The sequence below is a fragment of the Amblyomma mixtum genome, chromosome 9 (assembly GCF_055824585.1).
Source record: "Amblyomma mixtum isolate Tamu chromosome 9, ASM5582458v1, whole genome shotgun sequence".
Classification (NCBI taxonomy): domain Eukaryota; kingdom Metazoa; phylum Arthropoda; class Arachnida; order Ixodida; family Ixodidae; genus Amblyomma; species Amblyomma mixtum.
In genome coordinates, this window is record NC_143020.1 from 114000832 (window position 1) to 114026779 (window position 25948).

The following is a 25948-nucleotide window of genomic DNA, read 5'->3' on the forward strand; positions in this document are numbered from 1 at the left end:
GCCCGTCAGTGCTCGAGGAGGGACACGTTCTGCAGTAAGCACTTCCTCTCGCTAACGGGAATTTGGAGGAGGAGGATAAACTTTATTTCCGCCGACAAATGTAGCAGACGGTGTGGGGTGATACAACCATCAAGTGGCCATGAGCCCGTGGCGTTCGGCGACTTCCAGGGCTCTTGTCACAATCCAGATCTGTGTGTTCGAGTCGGAACTGGAGATGCGGAACACCAGACAGGATCAGATATAGTTAAAGTCTGCTGTAAGACCTGAAAATAAATAAGCCACATAGAGGTGGTAGGAAGGTAGTGATGACAAGAGAGAAAAGAGGAAAGGCGCGTGGAAAGAACTTTTATCTTGTCCCTCAGGTGCGTAGCATGTGGAAGGCACCCGTGTACTCTGCAATGCCAGTGCGCGTCAAGGAAGCCTTGGTGGTCTAAATTTAACTGGAGCTCTCCATTGTGGCATCCCTTTGGAACATTAAACCCCATTTACCATACCATACCATACAATGCAATACAATACAGTACCGCACACTGCCATGCCATACAATACAATACCATACAATACCACACAAGACAATAGCATGCAATACAATAGCATGCCATACAATACAATACCACACAATACCATACTATACAATACCATAAAATACAACACCACACAATACAATATCATACAATGCAATACAACACAGTACCATACCATACCATACTACACCATACAGAAAACGTTCCCCGAAAGTATAAAAATCGTGAACTAACAAAATACCTGAATATTCCCCAAGACTGAGATTCGTGGATGTGCGATTTTACTGTTAAAACACGCGATCGCCTTTGTGCAAGTCACCGATGCACAGCAAACCCAACTTTCGTTTCTCGCCAGGCGTCGAGCTGGTAGCTCCCTCTTCCGGCCTCATTAGGAGTTCACAGTTGGCGAAAGACAATCCACGGGCCATGGCTGGGTTTCGAGATGCCAGTTAGAGCAGTAACGCTGAGGTAGTCCTGAAAACGAGTGCGAAGGAGTGAAAAAAAATCAAAAATCTGAAAGTCTTGCCAAACATCCATATGAAAGCACCTATATGACGCCATGCGCAACAGGTACCAGGAGCAGACACCTCATGCAGTCTGCGGCTGCCCTCGATAACCCCACGTATGTGTTCGCACCCACGGAGTCGATTTCTGCCGAACGCGAGCTCTGCAGCTAGATTCAGCGATATGCAGCCGTACGCGATGCAGCGCAGAGCATCTGCCTTCCAGTGGGGGACTTTTAAGGCGAATGTCTTTAATGGCTCATACTGCCGTCCGTTAGCAGAGGGTGTCGCACCTTTGGCAGCGTTTAACTCCTGTTAAATCGGGAACTAAAGAAAGATAAGAGAGAATGAATGGTTGCTTCAGATAGAGGAGGAAAAAAAGAACCTAGAAGCCACGTTTAGTGACTGTAGTGTAATTAGTTAATTAATTACAGTCAAAAATGTAGAAATTGCGTCAAAATAACGCGGACGTCGATATAGCCACAAAAATGCAGTGACGTCACATCCGCCGTAAGTCCCCACGGCATAGAAAATTGCCACAGAATGGTCGGAAAGACGTCCGATTTGTGTCAAATTAGATAGAAAAATGTGTAATGAAGCGTAATTAACATTTAAGATCTCCGAAAGGTGTATAATTTGCTTATCGATATATCCACGGGAATGGTGTGACGTCACATCCACCGGAAGTCTTCACGGCAATTTTTTTCCGGTTTCCGTTCCCGTCTCCGCTTTTTGGAAGTGGCGCCTCTGGTTGGTCGGAGAGCTCCACCGCAAATACGTCATAAGAACGATATAACTGTGCTCATTATTCGCATGCTATTTGAATGCGCAAGGGTTTCAGAACGTTCACTTGTGATTTTCTCAGCAAGGCAGCCATCATTCCGCGAAGAAAAGAAAAAGAAAACGTTGGTAGTGTTCCCTTAGAAATAGTCTATCCCTATAGTGCTATGTTTTATATTTCCTTTTAGAGCCCTTTAAAATTCGTTTCCAATACCTGCAGCTTACATTCGTTGTCTTTCTTCTGTAAATGAATTGTTACATATTTGGGGGACTAAAATATCAAACCTGGCAGGGCATTTCATTTACTACTTTGTTATCGACGACGAGAGAGATAGCAAATTATGGGCATGAAATGCTTTTGAGCTCCAGTATTCGGCAACCTAAGGTGAATGTTGTCCGATTGTAAAGAACAACATAATAAAGGAGTTATTACTCATTGCCATCCACCCAGCCGTAGCCACATGGCTACAAAGGAAAACTATACAGCTTTCTCAGAAACTTCGTAGTTAAAGAAAAATTCGTCCTGGTCCGGGGTTCGAACCCGGGACCACCGCTTCACCGGAGCAGTCGCTCTACCAATTGAGCTAACCGGGACGGCAATCAAGTGTCAGTGAGCAATTGCTCCCTTATTACAAAATTACTCCACCTTGGGGGATTCCCTTAAACATTTGACAAACACAGTTCCCACTTCGAGTTATTGATCAATTCGCTCTCGCCCTACCATAGGCTTGCTGTCCTGGTTAGCTCGCTTGGTAGAGCGACTGTTCCGGTGAAGCGTTGGTCCCGGGTTCGAACCCTGGACCAGGACGAATTTTTCTTTAACTACAAAGTTTCTGAGAAAGCTTTACAGCTTTCCTTTGTAGCCGTATGGCTGCGCTGGGGTGGATGTCAATGAGTAATTACTCCCTTATTACAAAATTACTCCAGCTTGGAAGATTCCCCTAAACATGACCATAAAGAACAACATGAAGACGAACTTATCCGAAAAAAATTATCTGCCTCTCCCGTAAACGAGAGTAGAGTAAGCATGAAATGTTTACGGGCCTAATGTCATCTCGGTGGACACCCGAACCGCACCGTACAGGAAGGGAGGAACGCCACCACCCGTTCGGCGCGATGCGTTGCCCTTTGAACGCAGCGCTTCTCCCCCGGATCACGTATGACAACGAAGTGTAACGTGACATTTATGTGCTTTTTGCACGCGTTATTAGAAATGGAAAATTACATTTCCGTGCATTATCAAACCCACAGCTCCACTGATATCTTGATAAACATTGAGAAGGCACTGGCAGCAGTTATTTTTTGTCTCGTTTGGAGACCAACCGGCGCTTGCATGCCGGTCGCGTAGGAGGGCTTAGAGAGTCTCGTTAAATCTCGTAAAGTCTCGTACGGTGCCCGGATGTTCTCGTTTCAGAGCCCGGATGACTGGAATTCAGTGCCCGGATGAGTGGATTTCAGTGCCCGGATGAGTGGATTTCAGTGCCCGGATGACTGGAATTCAGTGCCCGGATGAGTGGAATTCAGTGCCCGGATGAGTGGATTTCAGTGCCCGGATGAGTGGATTTCAGTGCCCGGATGATGGCTCTCGGTCTCGACGTGACGTCACCACACTGCCGACAACGGGAGCTAAAAGCATTTCATGCTTAAAATGCCGAACTTTCCCGCCATAATGATAGCAAGCAAAAAGGGGCTGTCACCGGGCTTACGTTGCCATCACGTACCTCTCCCTGCGAAGGTCCCAACTCGAGGCGAAACCTCTGCACAAGCCGGGCTATGGTGGAGTTCAGCCCCATCTGAGCCATGCGCATTCCGACGCAGTTGCGCGGTCCAATACCAAATGGTTGGTGCGCCATATTGTGGAAGGTGCCTTCGTTCTCGGGGGAGAACCTGTCGTGGACAGAAAAATCGAGATCTCATCGTGCGCTCCTGTATAGGTCAGTTTATCGTCATCGCCACCACCACCACCCCCATCATCGTCATCACCATCACCGTGTTAAAGTCCATTGCAGGAAAAAAATTCTCAGGGACACCCAATTCTATTCTGCTCTTTACCGAGAGTGATGCCACTTGCGGTTAGGTGCCGTCGCATCCACACCGACCCTTATAAAAATGATCTATAGACAGTCTATAGAATTCTTATAGACTCTACTGCCTTTCCATAGATATTTCGTTTTGTCTACTAATAGCCTATAGAGTGTCTATACACAAACGTCTATTAAAGTGTATCGCCATAAATATGTAGATTGTCTATAGACTGTCCATAGGATTTGTATTGCCTATAGACTATTCTCTAGAACTTGTTTATAGACAGTCTATAGACATTATAGACAGAAGTCTATGGACTGCCTGTGGACTGTCTAAAGAAATTTTTGCAAGGAGAAAGTGACCACCACTTCCTTCCAGTCAGTCAGCCATTGGAGATTATCCGTCTTTGTGATGTAATTTCCGGCAAATCAGCGAACATAGGTTCCGACGATACATTTTCTTCCCGATGAGGCATCTAATGATCTCTCATTAGAAGACGTCGTCCAGAGATCTGCAATCACTCCCGTACTGCGCCAGCCGTTGGCGCCCCATGGGAGAACTCGTCGAAACCTAGTCGCGCCACCTACACCTCTGCCGACCACCAGTACTGTTTCGGCATCAGCTTTCACCGCAGTAGACCAACGGATCTTTCCAGCGCATTTACATATACTGGCAAAGGCAGCTTCCTTCTCTACACTCCAAACAGATAGGACTAAAAGGGGAGTAAGTTCTCTAGCGAACACCCTTCTATGAAAGGATGTGCACTAGAGGACAGCTTATTCCTCTTTTACTCCCATATAGGTATAGTCTTGTTTAGAGTGTAAACAATAATACACCTATATGGGTGTAAAAAGGCAGTAAGCTGTCCTCTCGTGCTATCCCTTTTAAAAAAAAGAGCCGGCGTGAGTGGCCGTGCATGACGCACCTCTCCGGGTTGAAGTTCAGCGGGTCTGGCCAGTAGCGCCCGTCCCTGTGAATATGCAGTGCCGGAGAGGTGATGCACGTCCCGGCCTTGTACCGTACGCCCTTGTACTCGAAGTCATTGACAGCCTTTCTCGTGACGAACCTGTTCAGAGGCAAGACAAGAGTTGATAAGCGAGTGAAGATAACGGCAAGGTCTGAAGGAGACCCAACCGCGTTCCTGGTGAAAGGCGAGCTGCATATGTGCGGTATAGGGACGGCACTCACATGGGCACAGCTGGGTACATGCGGAGAGCCTCGTTGACGACTTGGCCTAGGTACGGCAACTTCTTTGTCACTGTTTCGTAATCCATGTTTGCCTACACGAAATAAATCACAGGAACATCTAATAACAATGTGTGTTGGTGATGCTGTAACATTAGAAGCTGCTGATGCCTTCACCGGAAGTGGGGTCACTTCCCGTCTGGTGAGGAGACTCCTCCAGCCAATGAGAATTAGCTGTGCTAGTGACGCCACTTCCGATGCAGCAACATCGGGCTAGTGCCAGAAGACTCCGAGCAAGCTGGTAGAGGAAACAATGGGCTAGAGCAGCCAAGTCATCTTTTGTGGATTTTGTACTCTTGTATAGTTCGGCCAGCTACGGACAATGCGGCCCTCCTGAGCGTGCTTTTGCATCATAGTGATTGTCCGGCGGCTCAGCGACGCCTCAAATATCACAGCATACAGTGACAATGCCTAAGTCACCGTATTTGTGTGATTAGCCAGATTGTACGAGCTAGATAGATGTAATCTGGAAAGCAAGAAACTACTTACATTGCTGGAAACAACATCGTTCACTTCTTTTCGAACTCTCTCTTGAACTTCAGGGTGCTTAGCCAGAAGGTACGTAATGTAACTTAGTGACAAAGCTGTGGTCTCGTATCTGAAAGTAAGCGTCCACATTTGCGGAAAAATTGGTTAGTGCGGAGGAACACGTTTAACGCACTCTCCTGACTGGCACAGAAAGTATCTAGCTTCCATAGTAACTTGTGAGGTGGAGTATAGGGTCCTGGCGTATACAAAACGCACTTGGAAGCGTAAACACGTCAACAGGTTGCCTATCATCTCAGTACGCACAAGGCCTGTTACGCGACAAGGTTCCTTTCCGGGTACCCCGCGGACGTATTGGTGACACGTAACTCCCACCTGCCCGCAGTCAGATGACTGGCGCGGCTACGACCTTTTGCCTTGAACTGTGGCAAATCTGTTGCGCCACAGCGCCGAGGGTAACCGCGTTTACTAAATTCTAAAAACTGATACGGGTACTACTTACACGTCTCTCAATAGTTATGTATTCTTACAGTAATCGTTAAATAGTTAACTATTCAATATTTGTTAAGCAGCCCGCAATTTCGCACACTTTAGCTGCATTGTGATGCACTACACGGCTGACAATGCTGTGCCGAAAAAAAGCGCCGTTCTAACTCAAAAAGCCTCTTTGTTTAGTCTTAGATGACACACCCTGTATATCGATCCATGCTCTATGCGGTGTGGGCTGGGCTATTTTATATTTATTTCTTTTTTCTGCCCATATTAATTTATGCATATCGATCCAGGATGTTTCGATTTATTTGCTGTATCGAACACACGGAGATATCGCCGTGAAAATCCCCTAGAAAAGTATCTAAAGATGGCGACTCGTATATCGAAGTGCAATTTCGCCGGCCATTCCATATATTGAACGCTGCGCGCCGCGCCCCTGTAAGTGCCACTGCTTCAAACGGCATTCTTCGCTTACTTTCTGTGGCACCTGCTGGCAGCGCTGGCGCTCAGAAACCGTAGACAAGATGCACTTGGGGTGTGTTATAAGGCTGCCTTCAGTTTCTTGTACTCATTTTCCACGCCACATCGCTGTGATGCGGCTAAGCCAAGCTAACTAAAACCTAGCGGGAGCCCTCGCGTGGCGTCCTCCGCTGCCAAAGGCATTGAAACCAACTATTCTTTAACTTAAATGGCCGATCATTCTATTTATAGTATGCTGGTAAAATGATAGACATCTTATGATTCGTAGGGGCCAGCTTCAAAGCAGCGTCCGCTGCATCTTTGATGCGAAACAGGTTAGACCTAGCAGCATCTTTCCACCTATGAGCTTCCCGGACACCCTACCATATAATCTCACTTGGGGTATACGGATGATCAGGCTACATACTGCTGTTTATATATATGGAATCATCGATGTATCGAAACGTTTCGCAATCCCATGGATGTCGATATATCCGCTTTCGACTGTATAGTATATAGCTAATAGAGCAGGGCATCGAAAAGGGATGGCTCAGCAGCTATTCGGGGTCGAGTAAGGCATTCTCTGAGATTAAGTAAAGATATATTTTCGGGAATTTTAAGCCGCCGTGGTGGCTAAGTGGTTATGGCACTCGGCTGCTGACCCGAAAGACGCGGGTTCGATCCCGGCCGCGGTGGTCGAATTCCGATGGAGGCGAAATTCTAGAGGCCCGTGTACTGTGCGATGTCAGTGCACGTTAAAGAACCCCAGGCTGAGTAGCTTTGGGACGTTAAACCCCATAAACCATAATCCAACCATTTTCGGGAATTCGTTGGTTTATGGTTTATGAGTATTTAACGTACCAAAGCGACTCAGGCTACGAGGGACGCCGTAGTGGAGGGCTCCGGGTAATTTCGACCACCTGGGGTTCTTTAACGTGCACTGACATCGCACAGTACACGGGCCTCTAGAACTTCTCCTCCAAAGAAATTCCAGCCGCCGCGGCCGGGATCGAACCCGCGTCTTTCGGGTCAGTAGCCGAGCACCATAACCACTGAGCCACCGCGACGGCCACTTCGGGGACTGGTATTTGCTTCTCGACTTCGAAGCTTTGGTTCTGTGAGCTGTCATTAATTAAAGGGCTGTTACTATTTTTGTTACTAGCGGCAATACGTTTGAGCATTAGTATTCTTACCCTGCCACGAAAATGGTCATTGCGTTGATAAGCACTTCATCCGTGGTCAGTGCGCAGCTTTTCGAAGCGATTCCTGTAAAACCCAATGATACCAAGTGAAATGTGGGCGCATTGTACGCTGTCAATGGGCACCAAGAAATGGTATTTACTGAGGTTAGGAAATGCGCAAGAGTGATTGATATTCCATCATTCGTCAACGTTCTACAAATTTTTTATAGCTGGCCTCATTAACACTGAAGATATCGTTTGAGCACGTCCAGTCAGAAGGCCTGCTCAGACTTTTTGTTCACGTCATCGGAGTAGGGGCAGCTAAGAACGCGCGTCCAGGTTTCGCCCTATTCGGTTGGGAGCAACAATTTTTAAAAATTATTTGTGAATTGCAGGGTCCACTCAGAGCTTATGAATCTTACTCCAATACCTACAAATACCACCTGTATAGATCTGCTGCATTAGTATGCGACAATAAATAAAAGAGCAAAACGCTGACGCAGCGTACGAGTATCGAGCGATAGCAATATCGAACGAATATTGTGTCATTAGTTGCCTTCGCTATATCCGGAACAAATTTTTCGTTACATCTAGATACCTATACTTTTTGATACCAACGTACACCGTGCTAGAAGCGAGATCTTTGGCTCCACTTCGAATGTCCTACATCAATTAGTTTGGCCGTAATGAACGTTTCAAGTTTCAAGAACTCGCGGTTTAGGGACCCAAAGGTCGTCGGTGCGAATCCCTATTATATACTAAGCTTCGACTAGTAATCTTATGCTCCGTAATGCGCTGAATCGTATGTTATCACTGCGAACATTCCACGCCGATTAGGTGGTCCACAATGTGTGTACCAGTGGTACCACCCACTGGTTCCACTTGAATGACCTTGTGTTTCTTCATACTAACGCGACCTTGAGTAATGCGAGTATTACAGCTAACGCTCTGCAAATGATTCCAGCTGGGTCCACTTAAATATCGGCGCCAGCTGAAAAGTGGTGCCCATCATTTCATTCTTTGCGCCGTCTATGTTGGGCATTTTTCAAGGTATGTTGCAGCGGCTATCTCATTCAAATGGAATTTAATATTAATAATTTGAGGTTCAGTTCGAGAATTTCAGGTGATATCCGCTTTTGGTACTTCGTCTTTCAATTGGGCAAAGAGATTGTGCCAGCAAACAGCAGCGCTAAGGCATGAGGTAGCTCTGCTTTTTCACGGTCCGTTTTCACCGGGGTCTCAAACAACGCATCAGCGTTAGCGTGACAGAACTTTCAAGACACAATTCACAAAATCATCTAGATGCCTTCACGAGGAAGAAAGCGGGTTTGATGTATCCGAGCTGAATATATCTATGAATGATACCTTCTGTTCATTAAGATCAGAGCTCAAGGAGTTTCTTCGTTAAGGCGGATCATGCAACGTCCCTCTTTTTGCGTGCTTCTAATTCACCTTCAGGGGTTTATTGATAATTCAAAGCATAGCCACAGAGTGTCGAGGTATTCGAAATACTTAACTCAAGGGCGATCATCATAAGGATAACTTGCATAAAAGCGCCGGCTAAATCTATGGCTTCGTAGATAGCCGACTTTCATGTGTTTCTGTATTGAGTTTTCTTACCAGCAGCACTATCTCTCTGAACGGCTTCGTTGTAAACCGTGGTGTCTTCCGGTTGATACTCGGCATCCAGCAAGCTCTGAAGAAGATCGGGCTTCCGGAGCTGTGACAGGCAGTTTGAACCATTAGGCTGCGATCATTGCGAACACTTGTTTTGCACTCGCATCAACTGAGAATTAGCTGGCGTATAGCGTATGACAACAGTGCATATACCGTATTTTGCCAATATATGCACGTAAGGCGGCAACTGAAGTGAACGCAGTCAGGAGCAGCTGCTCTTTCCGCGAACTTGGTTTCGTCCCATTTTCACCGCACAGGCCCCGTTGTATGTGGGTGAATGTGCAACCAGTGTTAAAGCCCAAGTCGAGACTTTATCGAGTTATCCCTGTTATGGCTCGTTTTATGCCAAGCTTAAGCGGATACAGAAGTTACTCTCACGGGACACTTTTGCGAAAAGCTTTTGTGTACACTACCGCTTTTATTAAACTCTGCAATGCGATAAGGATGTGCACGAAACTCGTTTAACCCTTTGAGACCCTTAGAGCACAGTAGCGTACAGAGTGAACTCACACCTGTTGTCCGCCATTTTTACGAAGGCAGATTTTGTCATCGCTACACTCTAAACAGAGAGAAGTAAAAAGGGACTAAGCTGTCCTCTGACGCTGCACTTTTTTTAAAAAAGGGGGTGCGCGAGAGGACGTCTTACTCTCTTTTTCCTCGCACATAGCCGTATTTGTGTTTAGAGTGTAACAATATCACTTTTTTTTTTCCCCCAAGCACAAGCGTGACGTTCATCTTAAATGCAAAAATTGATTCCACGATCCTTCGGGTGGTCGCAATTCCTGACTTTCTGATGTTGCAGTGTTCATCAGTTATGACCATTTGTGCGAATATTTTGCACATCTCTGAAAACTTAACCACTGTTTCGTGCTGGGAAATTAACAACTTATCTTTCGTGACGCCTCAATATACTATTTAAGTGCAAAAATACTTGTTTTCGATGGAAACAAAAAATGGCGTCCGAAAGGATCAAAGTGCAAAGTGCAGTACTTATGGACAATGGTGAGCCTCTGTGTGTTCATCGAGCAGGCAGGCTTGACTTCCCGCTTGCTCTTCGCCAGGTAGTGCACGCGTGACAGGAACGCTCCGTTGGTGCTACCTCGGACGGTATACGCGGCCGGGCGCCCCACCCCGGCCGCTAGTGCAGTGTGTCGCGCGCGCGATTAGTCCGTGACAGGACGCTATATGTGCGCGCGGCTATGTACATTGTGTTTACATCTTTTGTGATTGTGCGCAGTGGTCGCTCGCGCGCACTTATTTTCGGACAATGTTTGGACATTAGCGCGCGAGCGGCGCGAACTTGATTACTTTTGTATTTTGTAAATAGTGTACAAAGCTCTCCCCTGTCCTTTCTTGCTGTCGCTCCCCTCTATACTTCTCCTCACTATCCTCTCCCTTTCCCTTTCGTTTCCGCCGGCTGCAGCTCGGGTGCTTAAGATATTAGATAGCAATTGCCGCGGCCGGCAACACTCTTTTGCTTCACTTTTTATTTTTTTATTTTTTTTTAAATAAACCACTACCACCAGTACTTATGGCGAAGCACCTACCTTGGGATTTTTCCTCCTGCGTTCAATCACTCTTGCGGTTTCTTTCGTCACAGGAATGGCAACCTTGGCGCCGAGGAGCATGTTGAGCCAATGCAACGGCTTCATTACAGACCCCAGCATGGTGGCGCTTTCTGTCGCGCATGAAAATGCATAACCTTCATGTAGGAACACTGTTTCTTAAATCAAATTTACATGTTGATGCAGATTTAGCGTTGCTTTTAACTCATTTGGTCTATCTGCTCCCATCAATTTATTACAGTCAAGATAACGCAGTCAACTACAATGTAACGTAAGATCATCAGTGCACGACAGAGAGCCAGGTGGTCGGTTGAGATAAGGAAGTTTACGGGGATAAGGGGCTGTGGCGGGCGCAGAAGGGGGCTAACTGGAGGCCAGTGGAGTAAGCCTTTTGTCCAGCAGTGCACGTAGATAGGCTGATGACGAAGGTGATATAATTAATCGGAAAAAGGGCTGCACTCACAATTCGAGGACCGCAAAACATAGGTACACAATTACTTGTACCGTCAGCGTCCAGTGAAAAGTGAATGCGATAAGTGAACCGCGAAGACGGTAACAAAAAAAAAATATTGGAGACGTACTAGCGTAGACGTTTAGCTGTTCACCGGACGCCGGCTGCGCTCGCACAGTGGTCCGGCATCCCCATGGCGACTTAATTGGCATTGCAAATCACGGACTAGGCAGGCAGGCATTCACTTATTAAACCCTCTCGTTATAACATTCACTGATAGTGACCTCCTTTTTGGGCGTTGATTTAGTGAGTGCAATTAGGCGTGCGAGCAGTGTATACCCCTCCGCCAGTGGCGTAGCCAGAAATTTTGTTCGGGGGGGGGGGGGGGGGCTCATGTTGTAGCGCGGCCTCCTCATAGAATTTGTGGAGGGATCAAAAGTCAGAATAGTAAATGCATTGCCGTATTGGCAATGCCATTGTGTATTAGATAACGCTACGCACTGTCTAGACAAGTGAAATATGTATCTTTTTAAATAAAACAATGCATTCTATGTCTTAAAAATCGTGGCAGACATAACTGACCCCAATTCTTCCATGTTTCTGCGTATTTAATAAGTAAAGAAAATATCACACGAAGTCTAGAACTATATCAGTCCGAAACCAGCAAAGCAGTGCATGCCGCTGATATGAAAAGCGTAAAGGCCGTGAAATTAGCCAGCATAGAGGACAAATATTTTGATGAATCTCTGTCGTTAAAGAACATTTACATTTTTGTACATATGCTTTGCGACGGCCAGGGAAACATCTCAACGACGCCGTCCTTCGTTCGAGTGTACTGCGCAGCAGCAGCTGTCACCGGCCATGTATTGCGAGTAATTGCACCGGAATTTTCGTCGCAATAGCGGGCACATGTATAAACAAGGAGTTGTGCAAAATATACATGAGAAGTGCGAAGATAAAGTGGGCGATTAGAAATGCGAAGATAAGATTCAATAAAGGACAAAAAAGTGTCACTGGGAACAAAGTCACTGTATGTATGCACAAGACCTCGCAACAAGATATTTAAGTACATGTATGTCTCCATTAAATCTACGTATCTAAGCAAAAGTCACTCTACATAATGCGTCAAACAAGGTAAATAAACAACTTGCGCAATCACAGATACTAAACTTTACGCACGGAAAGACAGACGATCCAGACAAGAACAAAACTATGATAGCAGAAGTCGCGATATGTACTTGGGCCATGCTGCGATTAGAATAATAGAGGAACTATGCAGAAATCAAAACGAAAGTATGTATTTTTTAAGTGCCTGCACGGCGACAATTATTCTGCGCCCAAAATTACAGAAAGGCATTCCTTTGGTTCAAAGAAAAAGTAACAGCAGTTAGCTAATGAAAGAGAAGGACAAACGAAATCCACGAATGTTGCCGCAAGTTGAAATGACCAATATCCGAGTGTGTATGTTGGGGAAACGCCGCGTGGGCAGGGCTTTCAACAAGCAAGATCTATCAAAATCGATTATTGATGTCCTCAAAATTTTCTTATTCGCATGGTAATTTTGATCATGAGGCTAACTGATGCTTGCGTTACGTGACTCCAGGTGCATGGGCGTTGTCACGAAATCCAACCCGAGTTAGCAATTTCTGCGCCAAAATGTCTTTTCTAGTCTGAAAAAGACATTGTACGTGACAAAAACCAAAATGACTTCCGGCGCCAGTGGTTGTTTTGGTCACCGGTGCGTAACAGTTCGAAAAATTTTCGGGGAGGGCTGAAGCTATACCTTTCACAGCGCTCGAAATAACTTGTGAGATGAAGTATGGGTGACACGCGCGCTTCCCGCCGCCGCCACTTTAAGACACCCTACCTCACGCTAACGCATTAAATTTTCATTGGGGTTTCAAATCAAAATATTTTCCTGTGATTGATAAGGAGCAGGGGGACGAACAACTTCATTAGTTCCAAAAGTAAAAAAAAAAATAACGGAACTTCAGGTCTGCGCTAGGTGATCAGAAGACGTTGCTTCATAATTACATCGGCGGCTCGCTCGAGGGCCCAGCTTTGGAATGCTTGGTCCGAGCTGAGCAGCGCTGCCTCTTGCAGCTCAAAAGTACTGAGTTGCACCTGTGATTTTGGAAGCTTATCAGGAAAAAATATTTGCCTGTGTACTATTTTAAAGCACGTTCTCCTCTCCCCTCTGCCCGAGCACCGTTCCAAGAGTATCATAAATAGATAAGGCAATAATTTTTTTTTCTGTCCTTATCTATTTACCACTGGAAATGGCTTTCAGTGTTGCATTTATAGTTCAGCGTACAACTATAGTGCAACTTCCTATCGTCGATGTCGAAGTTGCATTCCTATACGGCAAACAGGATCTTGTGTATTCTGGAATGGGCGTCCACCCTTCACTCACGGCAGATCAAGTGGAGAGGCCCCGTCCTGACGCTGCCTTGATGGCAGCGGCGAGGCTACCATCGGGTCCCTTCTGGAAACTGTATTCGACGCCGAACGCAGATCGCCCAACGTAGTCCATGGCGAGCCGCTGATAGAGTAACCACACGTTCACCTCCTGGCCACTCTCAGCGAGCTCTGCCACCAGGTCCAGAAATATGTCGGCGCCCATTCTCAGCTCCGGCATCATCTGTCCACGGATAGTAGTAGGCAGTCAGAAAACAAGGCATGCGTTGGAGGAAGGAAAACTCAGGAGAGGCCCTCGCTATCTGAGCTGTATGCCAAAATGTGTGCCGGAAGTCACGCGCTTTCGCAAGGACTACTGGGAGTATTTGGTCCGACGGCGCACCCAATAGTAACGCTAGGCGCAGCGGCGTCGTCTGCTGCAATGACTGCTGCGCATGCGCAAACGCGCTGAGACGGCAGCCAAGTAGGTGGTGAACAGGGGGTAGCCGGCTTCAAGAAATGTGACGTAACCGCCTCTCTTGAGTTCTTTACTTCCACCATGGGCGACAGGGACCAGGTCGAAAGTCAGTAGGCATTCGCCATTATGAATAAGGGCGGAAGAGTTATCATGGAGTGATGGAGTGGATACCAAAAGAAGGCAAGCGTAGCAGAGGGTGGCAGAAAGTTAGGTGGGCGGACGAGATTAGGAAATTTGCGGGGATACGGTGGCCGTAACTGGCAAAGGACAGGGTTAATTGGAGTGACATCGGAGAGGCCTTTGCACTGCAGTGGGCGTAGTCGGGCTGATGATGATGTTGATAGGACTGGCGCAGGCTTTAGTGAACAACGCACAAAGGCCATCGCCGGAAGTGAAACACTGGAAATATGGCAGGGGATTTCTTAAAAGATTACCGATTTTTATTTTCAAAAATCTCTGCCTCTCCCATAACTGAGAGTAGAGTAACCATGAAATGTTTACGGGCATAACACATTGGTTGTAGATGGTGCTAGTCAAAATCTTGAAATGGGTCTAGTGTTCAACACACCACACCACACAAACTGTGCACTGGTCCATGAGGACGCAATCGTTTCCTGTGAGTGTCTGGGGAATCTCTTCCGTCCTGCCTCGTCAGCTGTATCTGGTTTCTGTCAGGCTCCATTGCTCGGCTTAAGCAGCAGTGACGGTGGCGGCACTGAAATGCAGGACGATGCAGAACCGTACTCGGACACGACGAGATGCAGGCCTGACAAGAATGTATATGCAGCGCGTTCGAATACTCCGCGAGCGTCTATACATCTGCCTGCCAAAGGGGGAAACGTCATGAGCTGAAGGGCCAGCTGCCGGTCTTTCACATGCGTGAGTGTGGGACCGCGGCGCCATCCTTGGGGACGGCGCGGAAGCAGTTTTTCCGCCCAAAGCCCCTCTCGCCCTGGAGCTCCCCTCTAGCTCAAAGCGACCCTCTCCCTTAGAGAGTCTCGTTAAATCTCGTACGGTGCCCGGATGCTCTCGTTTCAGCTCCCGGATGTATGGAATTCAGTCCCCGGATGAGTGGAATTCGGTGCCCGGATGTTGGCTCTCGGTCTCGGCGTGACGTCACCACACTGCCGACAACGGGAGCTAAAAGCATTTCATGCCTAAAACTGTGTTCCTGACGAGAGAATGTAGTGATTGAGCGAGTTTACGTACTCTCTTCAGAAGATGTTTAGAGCCTCTTTCAATGCAGTCACCATCATCCTGACTATGGGCTCAATTATGTAATCATGGCTGTCACAGATTTCAAAGATTATCAGATTTCCGAAGACCCCCCAACTGTTGAAGACATATCTGTTTTGTATTAAGAAGCTTGCTTCTTACTTGCTTCAGCTTCGTTGGAGTGTAACCCGAAGCGACTGTCCGACGTAGGCTTCGCCACTGCGTGCCGTCAGCATTGATAATAGATTTCCTCAGGAGAGGATGATTCTTCTCCAGAGCCATCGTTAGCTGGGAAAGAAAGGCGCCGACAGCAGCCCTTGTTAAATTATTAGTGCGCATGTAGCGTAAAAGTGCTATCGTAAGAAACTGATATGCATGTAAATAACGCGAAGGATTGGCGATGGGTAATTATACTCCAAATTAACATAGCCACAGCAGTCACAGTCGCTCCCGTCCCATGCAGCTGATGAGGTCACATGGCGATGACAGCAAGCAGAGAAGAATGCGAAGTATATGGGACGCCGGGTTTTATTCACATAGACGTTTTAATGCCAGCGCATAAAAAATTCAGGGGGCACTTTGGCTCTCTAAAGTACTGCAAGGCGAAAGCCTTTCCTGGCGCACTGTTTGGCATTGATTGCGAGTCTGTTTGCCCTGTACTAGTGCTTTATTTGACTACACACTTTGACTACACATTACAACTACACACTTTGACTGCCGACTTTGGCTGCTTCTTTAGCATGACTCTCTCTCTGCTTCGATGAGTTCGGTTGTATCTATGGCTCTGTTCACAGTAATGAGGTATGTAATGTGGTCACCCACGGACGCCTCGTGTCCCCCGTCGGAGCAGACGACAACTATTTTATTAGTTGTCGTGTGCTCCAAAAGGGGGCGTCAGGCATCCGTGGGTGACCTCAATACTTCGAATCTGCGCACTCTGACGTCACAACCATTTCGGCCAACCGAAAAGCGTGACACCTCTGCTGACAACCTTCTGTCGAAGCGATGAGGCATTAAAGGCGCCTTAAAATGGGCTTTGGGGCGAACAAACCTCAACACTTTAGAATCACGTCTGTGTGGTGTGGTATTCGGCATTCGCGAACAAACTAATGGCGCAGCGAAAGGATAGAACGGCATAGCTCGCGCCCGTTAAGCGAACCTGAAAGCTGAAATGACGTGCGTCTACGGTAAGCAGTATGCGAATGAAACGAGTTGAAAACTAAGGCTAAACAAAACGTGGCTCAGTAGGAGGTACAAGGGAGGTATTCTCGTGACGTCATCCGCAAGGGACGCTAGCGGCCGCCGCGGCAGTCGCCGTGTCGGTCGTCGAGTGCGCCGCCGCCGCGTTCAGCCGCAGCATGTATCTCGCCGGCGATCTGGTAAATGCGCGTGTGCCTCGCGTGTCGTCGCAGATAATTTCTGTCCGACCCGTAAGACCGCGTGACTGAGTGGATACGCCATGAACTGCGCGGAACCGAAAAGAGCGGGCACGCTGAAAACGTTCCACTTTGTCAAAACTCCGACCCGTTAGAATGCAGTGGCGGCTACGTGGTGTGCGATGCACAGGACTGCTGCCGCGCGTTCGATTCACCGATATCGAGGCCCGGCTTGTGTGCGGTTTAAGTTTGCTGACAGGCCATGAAATTAAAGCGTAAAAATCTATGTGTGGAACTACCTGACGAGCGGGCGAGCCCAATATCCATACTTGGAGAGGTAAGTAATTCGAAGTGTCTGTTCTCTCTGCTAGCTTAACTTGTCATCTGTATCTGTTGAAAGTGACGTTTTACTACTGAACCTATAACGGAATCGCTGCACACCGAGTTGCTGCGAACCAGCCTAGATTCCAAGGCTTGTGCATTGGAAGTAGCGACATGTTGCTACAATCAAAATTGCAAAACATTATTGCTGCGTCTGCCTTCTTCCTGCGAGCGCATGACAAATAAGGCAGCTATGACGCTGCCTCTCTGCTGAGGCACGATCTGTGAATCTTGGGCAGATCGCGGGCTACAACAGCCGCTGGAAATACGAGTTTCTGCGGCGGCAGTTTTGGAATGTAGGTAATCAATCATGTGCTGTGTATCCACGATGTGTCTCCTGCATGATTAGCGGACAGTTATCAACTGGTATTAAAGCTGCAAGTCATGTACATTCTTGCGTGCAGTGCTGTCGGCCAGTTTTACTGCCGAGTTGCGGCGTAGGATGGCCTTCTTCCTTACAAAAATGTTTAGACATTCTATAGAGTGTCTATAGACTTATGTCTATAAAGTCTATAGACAAAAGTCTATAGGCAATACAAATGCCATAGACAGTCTATAGGCAATCTATAGATAGTAGACTTCTGTCTATAGACTATGAACAGACAAAAAGCAATATCTACAAAAAGTCAATAAGAAGTCTATAGGCTGTCTATAGACCATTTTTATAGGGGCTAACTGAAACACTAAACAGGCAGCTTGGTTATATTACGGCACAGAAGAATTCTACTGCAGGCTTAATGCGCACATAGCGTTACACAAAGATAATTGGACGTTGACGCATTTAACAACGTGCAAAGAGGTTACGGATCACTGCCACTATATGCCAGGTATACCTCATGGGGTACTTAACTCCGCGCGAGCTGGCGTGAAAAGACCGCCAACATTAGGGAGCCCATGTAGGCTCCCTAGCCAACATGGCGCGCTATAGCCGTCTGGTGGCAAATCAGGGAACTTATAGCTTCCGAAGACGCAATTTCTTCTCCATGAGGCTTCTAAGTAACCGCGTTCAAACAAGGATCTGTATTTACCACACCCCTGTCCACTCCAATCCCCATGCGTTTTGTTGGTACAAGTCGACCTTTAGAAAGTATTGGTATTGCGAAAGTATTGGTCCTGAGAAGTATTGGTCCTGAGAATATTGAGAAAGTATTGGTCCTGCAAAAGAGGAGAGCGGAACCATCCTTTTCCAATACTGGGCCGATTACCTTCCTTGCAAAAAAAATTTTAGACGGCCTATAGACTGTCCATATACTTTTGTGATAAAGTCTATAGACTCTCTATACACAAATCCTAGAGAACAGTCTATAGGCAATACATATGTTATAGACAGTCTATAAACAATCTGTAGATTTATGGCCATACACTTTTAGTAGACTTTTATCCATAGACATTCTGTAAACCATGAACAGACAAAAAGAAATATCTATAGGAAGGCGATAGAGTCTACAAGAAGTCTACACACTAGTCTATAGACTATTTTTATAAGGGCTGTGCTTCTTGGACACAACATTAATTGCGCCATTAGGAAAGTAGGAGAATTTTCAGGTACAAAGTACACTGCAAGGTTCACATCCACGACTGCGCATGCCTAGGAACACGTAGACTGTCCATAGACTTTTGTGATAAAGTCTATAGACTCTTTATATACAAATCCCAGAGAACAGTCTATAGGCAATACATATGTTATAGACAGTCTATAAACAATCTGTAGATTTATGGCCATACACTTTTAGTAGACTTTTATCCATAGACATTCTGTAAACCATGAACAGACAAAAAGAAATATCTATAGGAAGGCAATAGAGTCTACAAGAAGTCTACAGACTAGTCTATAGACTATTTTTATAAGGGCTGTGCTTCTTGGACACAACATTAATTGCGCCATTAGGAAAGTAGGAGAATTTTCAGGTACAAAGTACACTGCAAGGTTCACATCCACGACTGCGCATGCCTAGGAACACGTAGACTGTCCATAGACTTTTGTGATAAAGTCTATAGACTCTTTATATACAAATCCCAGAGAACAGTCTATAGGCAATATATACGTCATAGACAGTCAATATACAATCTATAGATTTATGGCCATGCACTTTTAGTAGATTTTTGTCTGTAGACATTTCTGTAAACTATGAATAGACAAAAAGAAATATCTATAGGAAGGCAATAGCGTCTATAAGAAGTCTATAGACTGTCTATAGACTATTTCTATAAGGGCTCAGCATTAATTGCGCCATTAGGAAAATAGAAGAATTTTCAGATACAAAGTACACTGCGAGGTTCACATCCACGACTGCGCATGCGTAGGCGAACACGTAGACGTTCATAAGCAGTTGACATGCGCCAAATGAGAGCAATCTGAAAACTGCCTGCACGCATGTGCGGATAGCAAGGCAATATCTTTGAGCTCTAAAACAACTTAATGATAAATTGGAAATAAAGCAAAGGAGAAAACACTTTGGTTGATTACAGGCCGTCGAAAAATTCTACCGTTCGGTAATTGCCATTTTTGGGCAAAAAAAAAATGCTGACATAAAACTTACTCCGCGATCCGTGAAGTTTTGGAAGTTGCTAATGAAAACAAACTTCAAGAAGTCCAGGTCTTTTGTTACGATGAATGGCACATCTCCGTTGTAGAATCTGAAAAGCGCCACATGTAGGTGTTTTACCTTTGATTAAGATAATAAAAATATTCTGGTGCGCAACAGATTTTTGAAGTATATTTGCACATGTCTTTATATTAAACACCACATTTTTTGTAGTATTTTGCAGTTCCTTTATGGCAGTAACAGAACTAGCTGTGCCGTGACAACAAGCAACCTCTCGTTACGACGTGACCAAACATTTTGTCATATTTGGGCCCGAATCTATCGTTTATTTCGGGTGGGCGCCTCAACTATGAGTTTTACAAAGAGATATAGGAAGGGGGCCCACAGTGCCGAAGTAACAAGCACGGTTTCTTAATTGGATTGAAGCTCTGGCAAAACTGTAGCAGCTGATCAGAAGCGGGTTAGCGAGTATACATGACAGCCTCGTGAAGTCCAGTCAGGGCCCGAAAGGCTGCCGCTTAGCTCACCAATGACGTATGTGTTGACTAATTTTCATTTTGGAGCAAGAAACCCCTTAGAGCAACGCATAGCGCGCTTGTTTTCAGAGGAAACAGCTAGAGGTCCTTAGAAGTGGTCTGTCGGCCTCAGTTCCCAAACGCTTGCTCCGGCCCAGTGCACATATTGTCACGTAGTGGTGACTGCAGTCCGTAGAGTAGAAAGACGGCGAAAATGGCTTCTAAAGGAAACTCTTTATTTGGGCTGACTAGCGCCCGCAAAGAACTGAATGACTCGGCGGCGGCGTAGCAACAAGCGTGCGAACAGAATGCCTGCCGCTCTCGGCCGCGCTCTTTTTAAAGCTGATAGCGAACTTTCGAGATAAAGCTTGGAAAGTTACTATAACATTCTGGAACAACGTAGAATCGTCTCTGCCCGGATGCGATCAATCGAGATAAATGCGCATCTTGCATCACAAACAAAGCGATAAAGTGGCGTGCCGGTAGCTTTGAAGAATGAGCAAACGAACACTACAAAGATTCGCGGCAATGCGTATTAAGGAAGGCGACATGCGTTTTCCGATCACAAATTAACAGCTAGAAAGGAAATCTCCCTCTCAAATCTATCGTGTAGACCTTACCCGAAAGTGTCGCCGTACTTTTCCAGCCATCTCTCAATAACCTTGAGGTGGTCCTGTCATAAATATTGAACGTATTAATTACAGGTCGTAATACATATATATTTTGGTATTTCATTCATCGCTGAACGCCGAATAACAAGGCACCAAAACAACAAAAAATTGAGTCGCCACAAGTAACGCAACGCATGTTTCCAGTTCAGCCCATCCTTTCAACTGTTTTTTTTTTTTTCATAGAAATGGAAAGAGAAAAAAAAACTGAGAACGTAATCACAAGCTACCGGGAACATCGCAAAAAACACGAAGCTAGAAAGAAGGAGGGCCATCAAAGCCAAATCAAGGCGGGCGGCCCTGGAGCGGCGAAAACACGAAGAGGGCGGGTCTTCAACTGTTTGAGTGCAGTCGGGACATCATTTCAACTTAGATCGAACAGGCAGCAAAATTTAAGCTTCAAGTTGCGCGTATGAAAGGAATGTTTTCGCGTCACCTTCAACTGGAACTCTGCCATCTTGTGTCATAAAAGTCACTGATTGGAAGAGGAGGTGCGACGTCACAGCGACGTCAAACCACGAGAGAAGGAGACATTGCGTCACAGCAACGTAACCAGATCGGAAAGACGTCGCATCGCGCCTCGGCGCAACCGAGCGATCGAGCGCACCGGAGCAAAAAGAGAGCGAACGCAGAAGGCACCGGCGGGCGAAAGACGGCAATAGCGAAGAGAGGGCGAGGAGGAAAGCGGAATGCGGGTGATGCCGCTGCAACCCGCGGCAAAAGTAGGAAAAGATAAAGAGTGTTCCGGAGCCCGCTTGAAGGCTGGGGCTCCCGCTAGCCCGTCTCAGCCACGGCCCTTGTTCTCCTCTCCCAGCAACCTTGACGAAGCGGCTTGATAGGACCTACGGTTCGAGATGGTTTGACGCGAGCTGCGACTGCTATCCCCTTTCTTCCAGCCGCTTATAGAAATTCTGCTTGGTAATGTAAAGGCTTTTAGCGCAAAACGACTAAGAAAGGACGGGGATAGAACACAGACACAAAGGAGCGCTGCTTTGTGTCTGGCCGCCGCGGTGGCTCAGTGGTTATGGTGCTCGACTGCTGACCCGAAATACGCGGGTTCGATCCCGGCCGCGGCGGCTAGAATTTCTTTGGAGGAGAAATTCTAGAGGCCCGTGTACTGCGCGATGTCAGTGCACGTTAAAGAACCCCAGGTGGTCGAAATTTCCGGAGCCCTCCACTACGGCGTCTCTCATAGCCTTAGTCGCTTTGGGACGTTAAACCCCATAAACCATAAACCATAAACCTTTGTGTCTGTGTTCTATCCCCGTCCTTTCTTAGTCGTTTTGCGCTAAAAGCCTTTACATTACCAAGATGAACCAACTTGCCAGCAGAACGTGTTACTGAAATTCTGCGCTTCGATTTTCGACACCCCTACATGTATCGTACACACGTGTCGACGGCTTGATTAGTGCCCTATGACCTTCGTGTGCGGCGATCGTCTGTCCCACCTTCCCTCTAATCTCTCTGCAGGAACTCCTTGCCGAAGTAATAACGCTGACGTTTGGTTGTGCTGGCCATTGCCCGTGGCATTTAGCCGCGCTGGTTGAATTAGCATGTGCTAAATCGTCCTTCTCCCATTTGTGACCGTTTCTACTCAGTCATTTGTGACGTTTTGTGTTAACTGGTGTATCGTAACAGAAATTAGTATGTAACACGAGCACCTACCCACGCGATTGATGATCAATCCCTCGAAATTTAAGGTGTATGGCGGGGAAGAGGGGAGACGGTGAATAATACAATGAATCGCGCTGCAGAACCCCCTGAATTCCAAGCAACTGCAATAGCCCCTGTCAGGAGGCGAATTTATTTTTTCATTCCGACGAATGACATGAGCCCGAGTAGACAGCCTTGCTTGCGTTCTTGCCACGTGACTAAAGCTGTAATGTCATTAGTAAACGGTTCCAGCGAGGATTCGCCGAGGAGAGGTAGAACTATAAGCTAAGCGGTGGCTGACTCCTCTGCGCGCTGCCGAAACCTAAACCCAAGTCCGCACACGTTCGGCACTGCGTGCTGTTACGACTCAGCTTGAGACCCGCGATGATCACGGTGGCGGCAACAGCAGCGGAAATTTCGAAAGGTCGTTTGACCCCAAGATGACCCCACCAAAAAAAGGATGACTAGCTGGTAAGTGGCCGATGGAGCTCTTCCCGCGCTCGGCTTGGTGCGAACGGCCTTCCCTTCGGTACCCCGCAAGGAGCGACCGTCGATGGACAGACGACAGGGAAGAAGGGATTCACCACGTCTGAGAGGAACCGGAACGAATCGGAGGAAGCCGGCGCAGATGCGGCCGCGGCGCCAGCACGTCTACGCCACACCTGTGTTCGATGGACACGTGCTGCTTGCAGTAATGTTGCACCGCAGTGCGAAAGAGGTGCAGACTTGCGTTTCCTCCTCGCCAGTTCCCACGCGTGGACTCTGCACCAGGTGCCTCCGTGCGGTGCTGTGCTGATCTGTGTGTCTTGTTGAATTGCCGCCTGGTGAAGGGGCGGAGCCTTAGGGTATATAACCAGCGCCATAAGTGAAAACGAACGCTCTGGGCCTTGGAGACAAGGCTCATCCAGTCGGTCAACGCTATGAACTCTTAACTTTTGATTCTTTGCTCTTTTGTACAGTATGTAATTCAGTGTCTTAAAAAGTGCAATTAAACAGCTTGTTTTTCGTTTCCCAAACTGCGAAGCTTCAGACTTCCCTCATCCTGGACGAGCCCCCAGGGTGACGCAACAACTGTCCATGCTACCCAACCCAGAACAACTGGTGGCAGCGGTGGGATGCTGCTACCCGAGTTATAACAGTGCTCAGTCTGCGGTCGCACATAGTTTTAGTACCTCAGCAGCCGCTCTCAAAAATCGCATTCCCGAGAAGCGTAATCGTCAGACAACTTTTTAGCGGCTGTCCCTTCCCGATGGGCATTGAACCTTCCTTGGACGTTCTGCACACATCCTGAACATCCGCAGGACGTCCAAGGAAGTTTCAATGCCCTTTGGGTTCAACATTGTTCACTTCGCTGAAAACAAGCAGACATATTGGATCGGGGTGTTTCTGCACCGACATTCCAGAGGTGTTTATTCTTTTGTAGTTGTACTTTCCGCGTGATCTCACCGTTCCGTTGTACTCGCGGATGTTTCCCCACAGCAGGCTAGGTTCGGGGCCAGGTATTCCGAGAGTTTTGAAGTAGGAGAAGTGCTTCTGTCGCCATCTAGACACAAAAGGAAACATTACCAGCGTGTCTATCGGAAGGAGAGGGACGGTGGCCAACCTGTCTGCGCAGTCCTGGAGGGCACGGTTAAGTGCCTACTTCTGTTTTGTTATTTTATAGCTTTCTGTCTCGTATCCACAGTGAATCTGTTAAAATCACTGGCATTGGAGTTTCGAATCGATTCTTCTGACTTTGATTCTATAAGCCAGCTGTTTCACTAATTTGCAGCGCATTGCAAAGACACAGAAAATATATACTGGGGTGAAATCGGGTACCGGTACGCAATGTGGAAAAAGCGCGCTGCTAATAAGCACGCCCAAAATATATGTGCGCAGAGCTGTTCACACATGCAGAGATGTCGAGGACAGTAACTGGAGCACATAATCGGTGCCCGGTAAACCTTTAATGTAAACCATAAACTACCCTATAAGGGAGTAAAAAAGGAGTAAGTCATCCTTTAGAGCACTTCTTTTAGGGGCAGGGTATGCTTCCCTGAGAACTCATTGCGAAAATGGGCGTTTTAATGCTACAACGCATAAGAATAAATAGAATAAACGCCATAGAGCTTCACGCATGGCTCCTTGTGCTTAGCGAAAGACTCATTTAGCGTTCACGAAGGCCCACGAAACAATAATTTAGAGTCGAGAGTCCCATTTGAACAGCGAAGCACTCATCTATGAGGTCATCATCATCATCAGCCTGATTACTCCCACTGCAGGGCAAAGGCCTCTCCCATGTCTCTTCAATTAACCCTGTCCTTCGCCAGTTGCGGCACCGTATACCCCCGCAGTCTTCTTAATCTCGTCCGCCCACCTAACTTTCTGCCGCCCCCTGCTATACGCTTGCCTTCTCTTGGAATCCACTCCGCTACCCTTAGGCACCAGCGATTATCTTTCCTTCGCATTACTTGCCCTGCCCAAGCCCACTTCTTCCTCTTGATTTCGACTAGGATGTCATTAACCCGCGTTCGTTCTCACCCACTCCGCCCTCTTCCGATCTCTTAACCTTACACCTCTCATTTTCCTTTCCATAGCTCGCTGCGTTGTCCCTTTAAGCTGAACCCTCTTTGTTAGCCTCCATGTTTCTGCCCCATAGGTTCCTGCCCATCTATGAGGTAACTGAGATTAACTCCTCACCTGAACAATGAGGCTGCTAGAAGGGCTATCACGGTAAGGACGCCGACGAGCAGCAGCATGGCAGTACGGTAGACCGACGAAGGCGAGGTATATGCGGTGGAGGTGAAGAGCAGAAACTGCAGAGTGGCAGAGTAGCAGCATGTGGCTCAACCGGAAGGCTGGAGAGGTTTGCCCTACGTCCTGATGCCTCTCCGCTCGCCATTTTCAATTTTCTTATTTTTCCTTTTTGTAGAATACCGGTGTGGAGTAGTATCAAGGCTGGGCAAGCTCATTTACGTGAAGGTCACTGAGCGACTTTGCGCTGGAGCGTTTGCAGGCACAGGCACACTCAAGGCTGGAGAATGGCGCGCTGGCGGGCAATTAAGCGTGGAGTCCCAGAGTAGCTGCATGATTCGTCTGTGTGACTTGTACATATATAGCTTTATGTTGCTGCCTTGCCTCTCAAGTTGCGTAAACAGCTCTTTTTCGTTTTCCGCAGTGTGCCGCAGATTGAACGCTGTACACAGGTGCGTACAGATGTGTACGGGCATGCGCTTTACTTATCTAAAGGCTACGCGCTTTCGAGCTTAGTTTGGCCTCAAACAGTTGCGGCGAGCTTCAGTTTCAAGAGCTACAGTCTTTGTCGAAAGTATACAGCCCAAGGGGTCTGCTT

The 25948-nt window shown here is 47.1% G+C and overlaps 1 pseudogene; it reads right to left on the bottom strand.

Moving 5' to 3' along the window:
* Positions 1-804: 804 nt before the first annotated feature.
* LOC149330818 (cytochrome P450 3A14-like) lies at positions 805-25490 on the bottom strand (annotated as a pseudogene).
* Positions 25491-25948: the final 458 nt, after the last annotated feature.